Here is a 15,878-nt window from a genome sequence, read left to right as displayed (position 1 = left end):
AGCTCCTCAGAGACATGAAGGGCAGGTGGCTCGCCCTGCAATCCCAGCACATGGGGGCTGAGGCCAGGAAATGAAATGAGTTCCAGGCCCATCTGAGCCACAGAGTAAGTTCCATATCAGCCTGTGCTGCAGTACGAGATCCTATCTCATAGAAACAAAACAAAAACAAAGAAGTGAAAAGATTAAAGACTCTGCTTTCCCAGGTACTATTTCAAAAACTGGTCATCTTTAGCCATGTCTGTTTGTCAAGTTCACAGAGAAGCCCAAGGTTCAAACCCGTCACCCCAACCCCAAAGCTCAGTCCTGGACTGACCTTGAGTACATAGGACCAAGGGTGATGGGGAGCACTCAGATGAGCCTCAGTGATCTGGAACCAACCTCGCAACATGGTGTGACCCACAGACAGGCCACAAAGGAGCAACTACACCTCACCCAGTCACAATGAGCAGAACACTAAAGAGTTAGGTTACCAAAAAGTTCAGAGGAAGCTTTGTGGGTATAAAATATATAAGCAAGTATTTCTAGACAGCCCACCTGATATGGAGAGTCCCTTTTCGATTTTCACTAACACACAAGCATTCCCTGGCCCCTTCTCCTCAGGCGGCTTCTTGTTCAGTAGGCTGTGGATTCTGCTGCTGCCCAAGAAGGAAACTTCCATTGCGCACTTTTTTTTTGTTTGTTTTTTCAAGGTAGGGTCTCACTCTGGTCCAGGCTGACCTGGAATTAACTGTGCAGTCTCAGGGTGGCCTCGAACTCATGGTGATCCTCCTACCTCTGCCTCCCTGAGTGCTGGGATTAAAGGCTTGTGCCACCACGCCTGGCATGCACTACCAGTCTTTAAGGTTTGCTAAATTAAGGCAATCTGAAGACAGTTGTGTCTTCACACAGCAGTGACAGCAGCCAGGAAAGGACAGGTGGAAGCAAAAGGCACTGAATATTTGACACCACTAGTCCTGAATGTGCAATTCTTCTATTTACTTAAAAACAATTGCTACTACCAACCCTACCCGAAGATAAACTAGGACAAACCCGGAAAGGGAAGAGGAAGCAGTGAGGTAAGGGATCTTAGAAACCTGGCATCACACAGAGGAAAAGCATTGTCAGGACATGGTTTTCCTCCCCATGGGAAAAATTAGACACCCTAACACCGTGACTAGTGACAGTAGACTGTGGCCAGGCACTAACCAGAGGCAGAGGACTGCCATCTTCACACACCTGGAAACACATTTGGAAAGCATCAGGTGCGTTGGGAGTGAGAGGAGGCAGATTTGAGTCCCTGTGGTGACTGGAGCTAGCTGTGTGACATCAGATAAGATGTCGAGTCTCTGTGAACTATAAAATGAGTGGCACTAGCTGATCTCATAGTTTCCTTCCAGCACTAACATTCAAAAGCAGGTTCACATCCACCAGCAAACGCTTATCAAACACCTGTCCACCAGGTGCTCAGCTGAGTACCAGGACCAGTCTTGTCTTAAAGAACCTTCCGATCCACAACCACCAGAGGCTGAGAAGCAAGCCTCCCCAGTGCAGGTGTGTGTGCACAGGGTGAAGCAGGAAGTGGAGCCAGGAGCAATCGGAAATAGCTTCCCAGGAGTGATGCCTAATAATTAGTAATTAGGCCACGGGAAAGGAAGAAAGGGGTGACCAGAATAGCTCATCTGGGTAAGTTTTTTTAGTTAGGGAAAAGAAAAGGCAGAAAGGAATAGCAAGCACCTACAAAAGAATTCACAAAAGGCTCAACACAACTCACATGATGAGAGGAGCTCTGAGGGATCAGGGCCTTACAAGCGACTGCCCAGCATCATCGCTAGGCCCCTCACCTCTCCCACTGGACACCTCCACAGCTCCCTGTGTGGCCACACTCTCAGGGTTAGAAAGAGCTCCTGCACAAGTCTACGTATATCAATAGCCCAACAAGCATCCGTCTCCTGCCCGGTACTTTAAAAGGCCCCAAGTCTCATGTGGCTCCATCTGACACAGCCACGGAGCACCTGCTCACTGGAGGCTTCCTCTCAGGAACCCAACGGGCCTTACTGTCAGCTTGTTCAACTCATGGTGCTCAAGCCATGTCAGCTGTTCCAAATAGTTTCCTTCTTCCTCAAAGCCACAATGACATCCCACCCAACCCACTCTCACATTCAGTAGACAATTCCCACCTGTGTTCTTGGGAATGACTTGCCAGCAAAAATCCCACAGCACCGCACTGCCCACCTTTCCCAAGTTTCTTCCTAAAAGGCCCAGACATTGCCACAGGTTTCTCTGTTTGTAAGTATAGGAGAAAGTAAAGAGAAAGATTAAGGACAAAAAATGGACTTGCTGGGGCCTACTGTTCAGCCAGTCTGACTGAAAACAGAAACTCTGGGTTCAGAGAGGCTCTGACTCAAGAAAACAAACAGAAAAGAGCAGCAGAGGAGAAAACCCATTGTTCCCTAGCCTATGAATGAATGTTCACACATGCACACCTCACTCCACACACTATACACTCCAAAGAAATGAAAAAATAAGAGAAACAAAAATCTGTCAGGCATGGTAGTACATACCTGTAATCCTATCGCTTGGGAAGTAGAGGCAGGAAGATCAGTTCAGGGTCATCCTCCGCTATCAAGTGAATTAGAGGCCAACCTGGGCTACATGAAACACTGTCTCAAAAAGCCACATACCCCTAATTAAAACCAGAAACTGAAGTCAGGAAACAATGTAGGCTGTTTCCCTTGCAGGTAACAAGGTTCTGATATGAATCCAGCACACTTAAGTGGAATAAAGTATATGAAAGTATTCCACCCACATGCCAAAAGGCACAATGCAAATACTACTATGAGCTATTCTACAAAGCTGGTTGAATAAATGAGTAAATAAATCAACAAATCTAATGTTGAAGAGGCAATCTACGGAGTTGCAAAATGCATAGCACCACTAGGCATGTGAACCAGGAATGTAGCCTAGAGTTCTGCCAAGCAGATCCTTTCTAAAACAATGGCAAGGCCTTTGCAAGTCCTGATTTCTGGCCTCTCAATTGCTCCTACACATGTAACCCATTTAAAACCAACCCAAGCAGCAATGAATCATTTTAGTGCTTATAATTTAGAAAATAATTTCCTAAGACAAAACTATTTGGTTTAAAATATATACACAATAGATTTAATATATTACATATATAACAAACCATATTGTGTGTTTATATATGTGTGTTTACACACACAGTTTTCCATGCTTTAAGTACCATTATAAGCTCTCAGTCCATGACTAGTGATGCAGGCACAATTTAAAACACCCTCGGCAGCCTTTGTTTGCTATCCTATGTTGAATACACTGTATAATAATTTAATGTTTGCTCTGCTAAAGCCTTTCTGCTGAATTCTTGACTTATCTTGGCCAAAAGATGGTATACAACTGGCTTTGAACATGTCACAAAGAAATTTTTAAAAAAGTATCACCCCAGATTGTAAACAAATACTAGTGTGGTCCAAGTCTGACAAGTATCACAAATATGGGTGAGTATGTAGACCTATAGGTTTATACAAAATTCTAGGGAGCCCAAAACCCTTCTGCTGTGTTCACCCCTGGTTTACCTCTACACCATTTGCTACAGATTTCCTCCAGCACTGCGAGGACAGGGCTTTGCCATGAACTGGTAAACTTAGTTCTTCCTTGCATTTGCTACAGGCATAATGAATAAAGGAGAACACTGGGAGCCTTCTCCACTGTGACTGAGTTCTTCTAACCCTGCAGATGCCGTCAGAGTTCTGGGTTTCCCAGAATTCAACCCCAGTACTGAGTTGGTGATGCATGTGAATAAACAATGGCATTATGGACTGCTAGAAGCTCATTTTCTTTCAAAAACTGAAGAAGTCCAGGACTGTGGTTCTAGGGTAGGTGGAAGTCAGGGCCTGGCATGTGACCAGATGGCGTTCTAGGCCTCCTTATGTCCTGTCTAGCACATCAAATGTCTGATGAGCACTCACACCCAAACTGAGGAGCTAAAAATGCAAAGGACTGACATGCTATCTCCATCCTAGCTAGTAATTAGTTTTCAGAGTTTTAGAATAATGCCTAGGAGGGAAAAGGCAATTTCAGGGGGGGAAAAAAAACTTGACCAGGAGAGCTCATAAAAAGGGAGCAGTGTGAATGAACTCTATATGGTCATTCAAGATTTAGGTTGAGGCTTGTTGGCATTTTCTTATAATTGTGAGCTTCCTTTTGTACAATTTACTGGACTCTTTGAAAGGTGCAGAACTCCCCCAAAACAAAAGCTCTGTGTATCATTAAAATATTGGTAGTAGTGACAGGTACTGAGTACAGTTGGATAGAAGGAATAACTTCTAGGGTTCTACAACACAGTAGGATATCTAGAGTTGACAAAAATTAGTTGAATATTTCAAAGTACCTAGGAATTTTCATGCTTCCCATGCAAAAAAATGGTAGCTATCTAAAGTGGTAAACAACCTGGTTATCTTGATCTAACTATCACATGTCATAGTATTCCCTCATAAATATGTACAAATGCATTTCAAATAAAAATACTGGGCTGGAGAGATGGCTTAGCGGTTAAGCGCTTGCCTGTGAAGCCTAAGGACCCCGGTTCGAGGCTCGGTTCCCCAGGTCCCACGTTAGCCAGATGCACAAGGGGGCGCATGCGTCTGGAGTTCGTTTGCAGAGGCTGGAAGCCCTGGCGCGCCCATTCTCTCTCTCTTCTTCTATCTGTCTTTCTCTCTGTGTCTGTCGCTCTCAAATAAATAAATTTAAAAAATTATTTTAAAAAATACGATTAAAAATACTAACATATCTTTAAAAATTCAGTGACTTCTGTTGTCCAGGTTTATATTTTTGCCCTCTTAGTATGAAAAGAGAAAAAAGATCTCAGACATGTTTTTTTTCCAAGTTCAGTAGTTCAATTCTATTTAAAAGAAAAAAATGGAAATATTCAAGAGAAAACATAATTAGAAAACTTGTACAAACGTTCCCAAGATGGTAATTACATGAGCAAATCACATTATATGGAGAACAGTATATATTTTAAAACTAATATAATGACTTAATATTTACAAAGAATATTTTAAAAATTACATTATTGTTTCTTTCCTTCCTATTAGTTAGAAATGCACAAATCCCTTTAAAGAGGAAAATAACACTCATTTTACCCTAATGCTATACCTATTTTGCTCCCTAGTATTTTACACTGTGTTTCCCTATGTAAAGGGACACTGTATTGACTCTAAAAATCTTATGACTCTTCAGGATAAGATTTTAAATACAACATTAAGTTAGGGGTTATGAAACCAAAGCCTGGCAGGTCCAAATAGTATGCCCACAGGTGAATAAGGATGGCAGCAAATGAGGCCTAAGTGCTGGTCAGGCCAGCCCACTGTCCTATACAAGAATACGGCCCCAAACTGCCAGATGGCCAAGTTCTTCAACAGCTACAAATTAAACTATGCGAAAATTCCTGATTTTTAAAATTCTGGCCACTTCTTCTTCAAAAAATTTTTTCTTTTTAAACTTAAAAAAAAAAAACTTATAAAAGACTGGTGCTTGGAGGCAGATAGTGTGCAACTGCCATGGGGACAGCATGCTAGGAACATGATGCCTCGGGAGCAAACGCAGTGTCACAGCCATGGATTCTGTTGGAAAATAACAGCTGAGCTCTCAGTGTACTTTAAAATGTATACATATGAAAGAGTTTTTCTCTTGGCCAGAAATGAGGATTGAAGAGGGGGAAAGTGGGGAAAACAATAGAATTGGCCAAGAAAAAAAAAAAAATGACAGTATCTCTGATTCCTTTTTAAATTAAAACAACAGCAACTTATAAAAGACAGCACTTCCTACTTTTTAGTCCATATTGGGACAACTCTGAAAGCTGCAAATTGCACTGAAGTCAGGCTGCTTTCAGTCAGCAAAGCTGCCTCCTTTCAGCTTGCACCATCTATTCAGGAAAGTCATCTTCAGTAGGTGCCTGCCACACAGCCACCCAGAAGCAGCCACATTTAGAATGGCAGTGTGACTAAGCATAAGTGAGTGTCACCTCTTAAAAATGTACCAGTGTCATATATGCAAATCATGCATGTACATGTGTACCTTAAAGAGGTTCCTGACCCCTTCCCTAAAGGCCCCCAAACCAATATTTTGTCAATCATGATAGTAAAAGGTAAAATATGTGAGTTCAACAAGCACAAATAATGCATTTATTTTTCAAGTATTCCTCTGAAGAAACTACTTTTTATTTAATCATGCCATCAGCAGCAGCACAGAGATGTTCTCACTGAGTGAGGGAAGTACTGGGTGAGTCATCTCTGTGTTGATAAGGAGACCAAGAGAAGAGAGCACTGCTATGAAGTCAGCATCAGATGGTCATTGTGTAAATCAGTCCCTGGAACAATTGGGATGATTTTCTCCTGTGACGTGCAGTGATCACTGGAGCGATGTCCCTCTGCCTGTCTTAGTGACAACCTCAAGAACAGTCTAATGTTCACTTCCCAACCCAGGAACAAAAGAAAAGACAAGAAATACATTCCATTCTATTTGTATGCACAGTAGTCACTAGCTGGAAAAGAAGAAAATATCTTGTTTTTACACATTGGCAGCAAATGTGATACAATTTCCTGCTTGCTTAAAAAGTATAAAATAAAATGTGTGAATCTCTCAGAGAAATATCAACAACTAAGAATGTCAATATAGCACAAAATAAATACCATGTCTTTGTAGGACCCAACAATTTTGGCCAAAAAATCACCTTACAAACCTCTGGTAACAAAAGAAAATGGTAGCTCAGAGAGACACTTATAGACAAGGACCCTGCAGAAACTGCCCAATAGCACACACTCCTACCAGGGTAGTGGTGGCACCCCAGCTTCTAAACTCTAAGTTCTACCCTCCACTCTCTGAGCTGGAAACTGATACAGATTCAAGTCTGGTCATTTTCCTATAGCAGCAAGATTCCTAAGACAAGAAAATGAGTCTAGGTTGTATTTTAATTTGCCTGAACTCTAAGGTCATAAACTATGAATGACAATGGATTGCAGATCTCAGGTTCTGCTCCACAGTGTGTGGTTCTAAAAGCTGTTGAGATGTTAAGTTCAAATACCCTAATTTAGTAAGTAAACCTCATTTAAAATCCCTATCCACCTAAAGCAGTACAAGAACATATTGACTAGAAATGGCCTTAGGTCCTTTCAGAAAAGAAAGGAGTTGACCTAACTGACATATCCCCATACATATGAATGTTTGAAACTCAAAGAACCATAGTTCTAAATTGGTAATGGGCATGAAGAGCAGACAGACAATGGGTACTGGGAACAGACAATGACAACAACCAAAACACACTGAGTAATAATAGTCACAGACCAGAGGATGCAAGAACATAAACTACCTTAGATCACCAATTAAAAACAAAGGAAGCAGGTGAGAGAGATGGCTCCGTGGTTAAGTGTACTTTTTGTGCAAACATGAGTGCCAGAGGGGGCCTGCAGACAGCCTGAGTTCAAATTTCCAGATCCCATGTAAACAGCTGGGCTTGACCACATGCCCCTCTAACCCCAGTCCCACAGGAGAGCAGAGACCCTACAATCTTTGAAGCCCTACAAGCTCTAGAATCAGAGAGAGAGAGAGACTCCAGATCAAAAAAACAAGGCCACGTGGAAGACAATAGAGCAGGACACCCAACATTGCACCGAGGCCACCACAAGGGCGGCACAAGGGTACATACACATGCACACATACAAACAAATATAGATAGCTTTATTATATATTAACTACTATACACTTAATTTCAACTTCTTAAAAACAAAGAAGCAGAAGGGATATACTATCATCCTTTGTAAAGATAACAAACAATACAAAACCTTAAAGTACAAAACGGGTACAGAATAAAGGTAAGTGCTCTTAGCAATGGTCTGGAAGTTCTATAGCCCTGGGCCTTCTCTCTCTCTTTTTTTTTTTTTTTTTTTTTTTTTTTGGTTGTTTGAGGTAAGTTCTCACTGTAGCCCAAGCTGACCTGGAATTCACTATATAGTCTCAGAGTGTCCTCAAAACTACCTCTGCCTCCTGAGTGATGGGATTAAAGGTGTGTGCCAGCATACCTGGCTTGCTCTTCTTCTTCTTCTTTTTTTTTTAATAAGGAAGATAGAACTATTTTTTTGGTTTCTGAGGTAGGGTTTCACTCTAGCTCAGGCTGACCTGGAATTCACTATGTAGTCTCAGGATGGCCTTGAACTCACTTACGGTGATCCTCCTACCTCTGCCTCCTGAGTGCTGGGATTAAAGGCGTGCACCACCACGCCCAGCCTAGAACTATTTTTTAAATGTTCTCTTACTCTATAACCCTAGGGGCATGGGAAGGTCCAATTCTTTTTTAATTCCTGAAATTCCTAAAGAATGAAGCAGAGAGCAGAAATATACTCCCCCTAAAATTGCCAATTCTTTTAAATTTGTATTTTTCTACTCTGTGAGAAAATAAGTGACTGATGCGCCCATCATGACTGTCATTCCCCTGAAACCTTTGCTGTGCCACATACCACCGTTCCAGGCAGCTGACTACTATACATGGCTAACGCGCACTCCCATGACAGATGCTCCAGAAGTTTACACAGCATATTTCCTCTGCAAACCTGGCATCTCGAACCACATAGCAAAGCAAATGAAGGGTGCCCACTGTGACTGGCATGGAATTTGGAATGTGCTTATGGCACTGCTCTCAAGCTCTACTAGTTTCCACTGTCTGGGCATCTTTTCCACAGACAGGTGGGCTAAAGGAAGTCAAATTTCCAAAGAAGGAAATGTGAGGATCTTGTGGCTGGGACTAACCTGAAAGGAAGTCAGAGGAGGCGCTGAGCAGTCTTCGGGGAGGCAGTGATGAGATGAGGACAAGAAAGGCCTGTGGAAGCTGGAGAGAGGAGCAAGACCTAAAGAAACCCACAAGGTAGCCTGGAATGGAACAACTGAAGAGACCAACCAGAATTGAAGGAAACTTGGTAGGGCAATTTGTACAGGGAATGGACAAAACCAACAAGGCGTGGGCTGTATTTTATTAGAGTCTCAGAGGCTGGTGAAATGCATATGGTTCAAAAACAGATTCTCTTCCATGAGTGAATGGTGACTGAGGGGTCTGGGTGGGACATGAAACTCATCCATCTATCAGTCACAGTCTATTTCTGCTGCATTTCATCTTACAGCACTTATGTGTGACGCTTTGAAGACGTCCTAAATGTAATTGTGGTTTACTAAAGCACGCTGCTTGTTGGACCTTCTTCATAAACTCTTACCACATCTGGCCTTCAGTGCAAAGCTACTGATTTTCAGGCACGTTGTAAACTTAGTGAATCTTCAGTCACTCACTGTTAGGTGACATAAGATTAAAAAGTCTGAAATGTATGAACAGACCATGAATTAAACTTAAGTCACAAAAATATCTCATCAAAATTCCAACCCATATAAAGAACAATGTAGCTTACAGGTTATTGGCAAAGAACACTGGTCTTTCTGCTTGCCAGCCAAAGGCACCAACATGTGCCAACTGCACAAATGCAGCTCATAATTCACTGAGCAGACAAGATTTAAAATTATGCAAATCTAAAACTAATTTTCTTTATTTGAAGGATTCACTGTTTCAAACATATATAAGGTGAGGCTTAATTACTACTCTTCTATCATATTATCACTTCTGTATAATTCATATGTACATAAAATGGAATCATGACTTTTATTTGTATGTGTCTTCTTTTATGTGGTAGTAGGGATTTTATGTGGAAAATCTACCCTTTGTCTTTCTTCCGTTTTGTAAAATCCTACTCATCTCCTTTCCCTTCCTAAATGATCTCATCTAGTCTGAGCTTTAAATACCAACTATATCTGCTGAATTTCAAAGATAGCACTTCTAGCTCCAACCAACTTCACATGCTATGAGAAGACTGAATGGTCATTTGGAATTAATATGGCTCCGATGGGACTCTCAGGTTCCCCTTATTCCTCATCTCTATAAATGGCAATGTCACTTACTAGCCAAAAATGCTGAACTTATGTTTTACTCTTGTTTTTGCTCATACCTTCCATCAAAGCCTTTTGTGGTCTTGGGAGTGTGTGGCGTGTTTGTACATGTATGGGAACATATGTGTGTTCAAGTGTACACACAAGTGTGTGCATGCGTTTGGAGGCCAGAGTAAGCCTGAGGTATTGTTCTTCAATTCTGCTGGTATGCTTTCCACTTCTTTTTGAGATAAGGCCTCTCATTGACCCAAAGCTCACCAATTAGATTAGACTAGCTGGCTGATGAGTTCCAGGGATTCACCTGTCTTTTCTCCCCAGTGCTGGGATTACAGGCATACACCATCATGCCTGGCTGTGTGTGTGTGTGTGTGTGCATGCGTGCGTGCGTGCGTGCGTGCGTGTGTGATGGGGATAAAACTCAAGTCCTCATACTTGCAAAACAAGTACATTGACAACAGAGCAATCCCCTGAACTCCTGAAAATAATTTTTATTCATTTATTTTAGTTTTGGTTTCTTTTAGAGAGACAGAGAAAATTGGCATGCCAGGGCCCAGGCACTGAAATTGAACTCCAGACGCTTATGTCACCTAGTGGGCACCTTGCACTTGCCTCACCTTTGTGCATCTGGCTAACATGAGATCTAGTGAATCAAACATGGGTCCTTAGGTTTCACAGGCAAGCACTTTAACCTCTAAGCCATCTCTCCAGCCTAAGAGTGATTTTTAAAGCATTAGGTAACTTCAGCTGTTGTACTCAAACATCTCCAAGGCTCCAGTCACTGTCAGAGTAAAATTTAAACTTTTTATCAGGGGCTATACTATCTGGTTTCCACCTACAACTCTGATCTCATTTCATATCACTCTCCCTCTCTACAACCACCTCCAGCCCAAGTCCGGGAAAGCTGGCTGCCTTCCTGATGCCAAGCGCAGCCTACATGGAAAGCTTTGTTCACTTGCTGTTCTCTCTGCCTGAACACTCCTCCCCAGATTCTTTTACTACACTCAAGGCCCTACATAAAAGGGGGGGCTAGAGAGATGGCTTACCAGTTAAGGCGTTTGCCTATGAAGCCTCAGGACTCATATTTGACTCCCCAGTACCCATATAGGCCAGAGGCACATGGTGGCACATACATCTGGAGTTCATTTGTGCAGCTAGAGGCCCTGAACATCCATTCTCTCTCCACCTGCCTCCCTACCCCCCCTTCTCTCTCTCTCAAACTAAAACAAAAACTTAAGTAAAGCAATTTCTTTTCCCTCCTTCCTTCTACCTCTCTACCCTATTCCTTCTCATACCTTGTTTTATCTTTTAGTGGCATTTATTACTACCTGAAACCATGTTTTCTATTTAGTTACTTCTTGGCTTCATTTGTAAACCCATTCATACAGCAAGCACTTCTTAGGTACAAGGCTTTCTTCCTAGAACTGGTGATGCAGCACTGAGTGAGGCAAGTAAAGATTGCAGACCTCACCGAGCTCCCATTCTTATTTGTCATCCGCATTCAAACCTAAGCTCCAGGGAGAAGCAGACACATAGTCCACCTGTGATCAACAAAACCCCAGCACCCAAGACAATGCCTTGGCATGTAGTAGGCATTAACACATGTTTGTTGAACAGATGAAATTGTTCTTCCCTTACAGCCATCTGCTTCCCTAAAGAGTCAACCACAAAGCTTCTCTTTCTACTAGATGGGCCCTTAGAGCCAGGTCCCCCTAACCCTGGAACTGTCTACTATGACTACATGCTCTTCCTTCCAACCATAGCACCCTATATAAGCTCTCCTGACGGCGATCCCACTGGCATTTGTCTCACTGGGTCACAAAAGTATCAGACCTACATAGTGGTAACTGACCAGCCATCACATTAAACAGGGCAGCTGTCTCTCTAGAATCAAATGCATGTGTCATATTGCCTCCCTGGCTCATGTGGTCTTTCCTCTCTAGAGCCCACAGGAGACTTTCAATATCAATTACCTAGCAGCCCTCCAAGTATTCTCGTCATTCCTGAACACAAAGTTGTTAAGAACATATATTTGCCTCAGCTGCCATGGAGGCAAGATATTTATCTGCTATAACTTTCTCCCAAAAACATTTGTCAATTGTGAAGTGATCTGATCTCAAATAAACATAAAGGTAATTGTGAAATGTAACTAGTTCATCTTTCAAGAAAACAGCAGCTAGACTGGTATGAACTTAATTTTTAAATAGATATTCCAAACATTCTTTTGTTATTGTTCTGACTTTTTGAGGTAGTCTCTCTCACTTTAGCTCAGGGTGACCTGAAACTCACTCTGTAATTCCAGGCTGGTCTCAAACTCACAGTGATCCTCCTACCTAAGCCTCCCAAGTGCTAGAATTAACGGTGTGGCAACCTCACCCAGCAGAAATCAAAACTTTCTTGACAAACAACTTTGGAGGCCTCAGAAAGCAGGTATCTAAAACCTCTTTACCCAACTTACACTTATGTGAGAGTCATGTCCACATTTTAATGTGCTGGTCTACTCAGATGTGCCCTACTTTGTCTTCTTTCACTGGAGTAGCAGATGAAGATCACAAAAGCAAAGGCAGAAAGCCCCTATCCAGCCTTCAATCACCTTCAAGAATCTGGGTATAGCAGCTATTTCTCCCCATATCAAGGACTCCAGCTTACAATAGCATATTAATTCAATTAGTAAAGTGTGAGAGGGAAGAGAACTACGCTGCCCTACATCTTAGAGCCCAATAGCATTATGTTGTATTTGTCCAGTACTTCATTTCCTTATTTTCACATACGTTATCTCCTTTAGTCTTCAAAGAAAGCAACCCTGCAGTGTAAACAGGGCAGGATACATTCTGTGGTTTGGATTCAATGAAGTCAAACAATTATCCTAAGAACCCACAATAAAAGTGACAGAACCCAAATATTCCTAAGCACAAACATGGCCTTTCTTCTAGATGAGAAGAAACAACATGGTTCTCTGAAAATCACAGCCTACAGTCAACTGAATATATTTCCTTTTATTGCAGCAAGAAGAAAAGCAAAGGCAAAATCAGATCTATTCACCAGTGGCTTAAGATGATGGGAAGATACATTGGTCTTGGAGCTCCGGGCAGAAAAAGGGTTTCAAACTCTTCCAGAGGATGCCAACTCCTGAAAAGCCAAGCACACACACACAAAACCAAGATGTAAATTACAAGTACACTGTGGCTTAGCCCAAGCTGGTCTGTCTCAACCCCAACTTACAGGCATCCCACTCAAGCTCATAGTCTTCATGTTCCTCTTTATCCAACTCCCTTGGCCACCCTCACATCCCATAATAGAACAAGAATCTTGAGTTTGGGCACTTCAATGATCCCTTTGAGAGATAGGCTCTTGGGCAGAGCAGAACTTTAGTGATCATTTCCAACAGGAACACAAACTGAAAGCACAGGGCTGCATCCAACTTAAGGGGCATAACAGTTCATCTGCAGCCTATGTTAAGGAAATCTAAGTCTAATATTAAAACCAGAGAGGTCATTAAACTTATGGTTTCTCTTTAAAAATCAAACAAACCAGATCTGTCAACACAGCCCACATTCTTGTCCGGCAGTGATGAGCTGGTATGTAGTGGTTGCCCTTCACAGGCAGGCCTGCTTGTTCCCAAATGACACAGTCCCCACTCCCTGTGGTTTTCTCAGTACAGAGGAAAACTGTGCTTGTCACTTATCACTGCTCTTCCATTACTTAGGATTCCACAAAAAGAAAATTTAAGGAAAAAATTTTAGGACACATGTAGAAACTCGAGTCAGTAAGTAGCCTCATGTCGATAGGCATTCACAAGCCCTGAAGAAATACAACGTATGAAGTGTAGGCGAAAGACTCATTTGCTCATTTCCACAATAATAAACAGAATTCATTCCAGATCCTACATGTCTTGATTGAAACTCAGGACTCTTCTTCTACCTACTACACAGTAGCCTTATACTATAGAACAAAAATATAAATATCATAAGTAAACATACGCATGTGTCTAAAATTAATATTTACCTATAACAACAGTATTAAAGTCAAGAGAGTACTAGGCAATCCACCCACTTTCTACTAAAATGACTGTGATTCCTTTATGTGTCACCAAAGAATAAAACTTGCTCAGAATCTTTGGCTTGTTCAAAGGCCTTCCATGGGTGATTCTGATGCCCAAGCGGTAATGGGTAGACCTACCTAGAGTCTCAGAGGCTGCAAAACAGTCTCTCCAGGTCATTAACTAAGCATTCTCTAGGAAAGATCTAAGAATTTAGCTTCCATTCTCAATGTATTTACCTACTCCATGTAACATTATAACATCCTTTCTATTTTAAAAAGAAAACAGACTACTGGCAGACAGAATGCAACTAGAGTGAAGGGGGACTTCCTCTTTGCAGCAGCCTGCACATACCCAATCTGGGAGCCACCAGATAGAACCAATGATGCGCAGTCTCAGTAACTGACCTCACCTTCACATATCTACACAGGTGACTTTCAGTGGGACAAAGGGTTTGGGTGTTATCAAATGGCCTTGCAGGAACAGATCCAAGACACAAGCCTTCTCTCATGTCCATCCAAAAGCAGACTCTGTAGGTTAATATGATGAACAGAAATCTGCCAAGCCGACTGAGCACTTCTCTTTCTAGATTTCCACTTTGTGGTCACAAAACTGCTTGAAACATCCCAAGCCAAGAATGACAAAGTAAATGTAAGTGCCACAAAGATGACAAATTAGAGCAAGCTGCTTCCCTGAAGGGATCAGACTAGAGAGACTTCTTCCTCGACATCACCAGGCGACCTTCAGAGAGCTAGCAGCAGAAAAACCAAAGTCAGCCTTGCGGATGGAGAGGCCCAAAAACAAGCCATACTTCAACCAAACGGGGACAGTCACACAGGCTCACTCTTCAGCATAAGAAGCCTCTACTTGAGCCATAAAAATAAATATAGTACAGTCTGGTTAGGGGAAGAAATCTAGGGAAAGTACAAGTAGTTCACACCCTTCCAGCACCCTCACTTTTTAGGTAATCTGCTCATTCTTCCTGAAGTTGTTATATCCTAGTCTGAAACAAGACATTTTTTTGGCCCAATGCTTCAAAAGACACCACTTTTTGTTGTTGTTGTTTGTTTTAGGCCATGCCAGAGCCCTAGAATGCTCTCCTTCTTTATCTACAGCCTCTTCTATACACCAGCCCAAGAACAGAGACAGCACTAAGTGTTGTGAAAGTCACCATAGCCACCCCATTCCTACCAAAGTTCAGTCCCGAGCAGTCAACCCATCTGCACCAACTAAAGCCCCATGTCAAATGTCCTCATAGCGCATGCATTTCTCCTTCATGAAACAGATCTCTTCTATTTTGCATTATTTTCCCCTCACTTGCAGATGGACAAAATGCCAACTCTGCTTTATCTTTTTGTTGATGCTGTTGCTCTGCATTTGTATTAAGTTTGACTTAAGATCACTGTATCCCAATTCAGAACCTCAGAACCCTTCAGTTTCCTTCAAAATACACCCACCCAAAATTTCATGCCTCCCAGCCCAGATTTGGCCAGTCTTTGTTGCTTCCTGAGATCATGGCACTCTTTCCTCTCCTACCAGAAATTCCAATTCCTCCACAAACAACTCCAGACAGTCCAAGAGAGAAAATCCACAACTCAGCCTTGAGGCTGACCAACTGAGGAAGGAGGAGACCAATCCAAGAAATTGCCTTTCCATTTCATTCTTGATATCACATGGCACTGATAATTTAGATCACTTTCTAATATTTAACGTTAATCTCTTTTTAAGCTTGAAAAGGATTCTTTTTTCCCAGAACAAATCCCACTGGGATGTAACCAGTACCAAACACCTCAGGACTTGACCTTCACTGAAGCTTTCATGATCATGCCAGGGTGGCACTCACATCTCAGACACCTCTGATCCCAGT

The 15,878-nt window shown here is 42.1% G+C and overlaps 1 protein-coding gene across 30 annotated transcripts in view; it reads right to left on the bottom strand.

The window, feature by feature from the left end:
- The window catches only part of Sorbs1 (sorbin and SH3 domain containing 1), a 259,137-nt gene that overhangs the window by 179,311 nt on the left and 63,948 nt on the right, over positions 1-15,878 (bottom strand). For 2 of the 30 annotated variants that reach the window (XM_045134814.1, XM_045134850.1), the window contains exon 2: positions 13,015-13,101. The exons of the other annotated variants lie outside the window; for them this stretch is intronic. The gene's annotated coding sequence lies outside the window, so the exon portion shown is untranslated. The remainder of the gene's footprint in view (positions 1-13,014; positions 13,102-15,878) is intronic. 30 annotated transcript variants of the gene reach the window in all.

Source organism: Jaculus jaculus, chromosome 1 (assembly GCF_020740685.1).
Source record: "Jaculus jaculus isolate mJacJac1 chromosome 1, mJacJac1.mat.Y.cur, whole genome shotgun sequence".
Lineage (NCBI taxonomy): Eukaryota > Metazoa > Chordata > Mammalia > Rodentia > Dipodidae > Jaculus > Jaculus jaculus.
The sequence above is the reverse complement of the archived record's forward strand: the minus strand, read 5'-3'. Positions and strand labels throughout refer to the sequence as shown.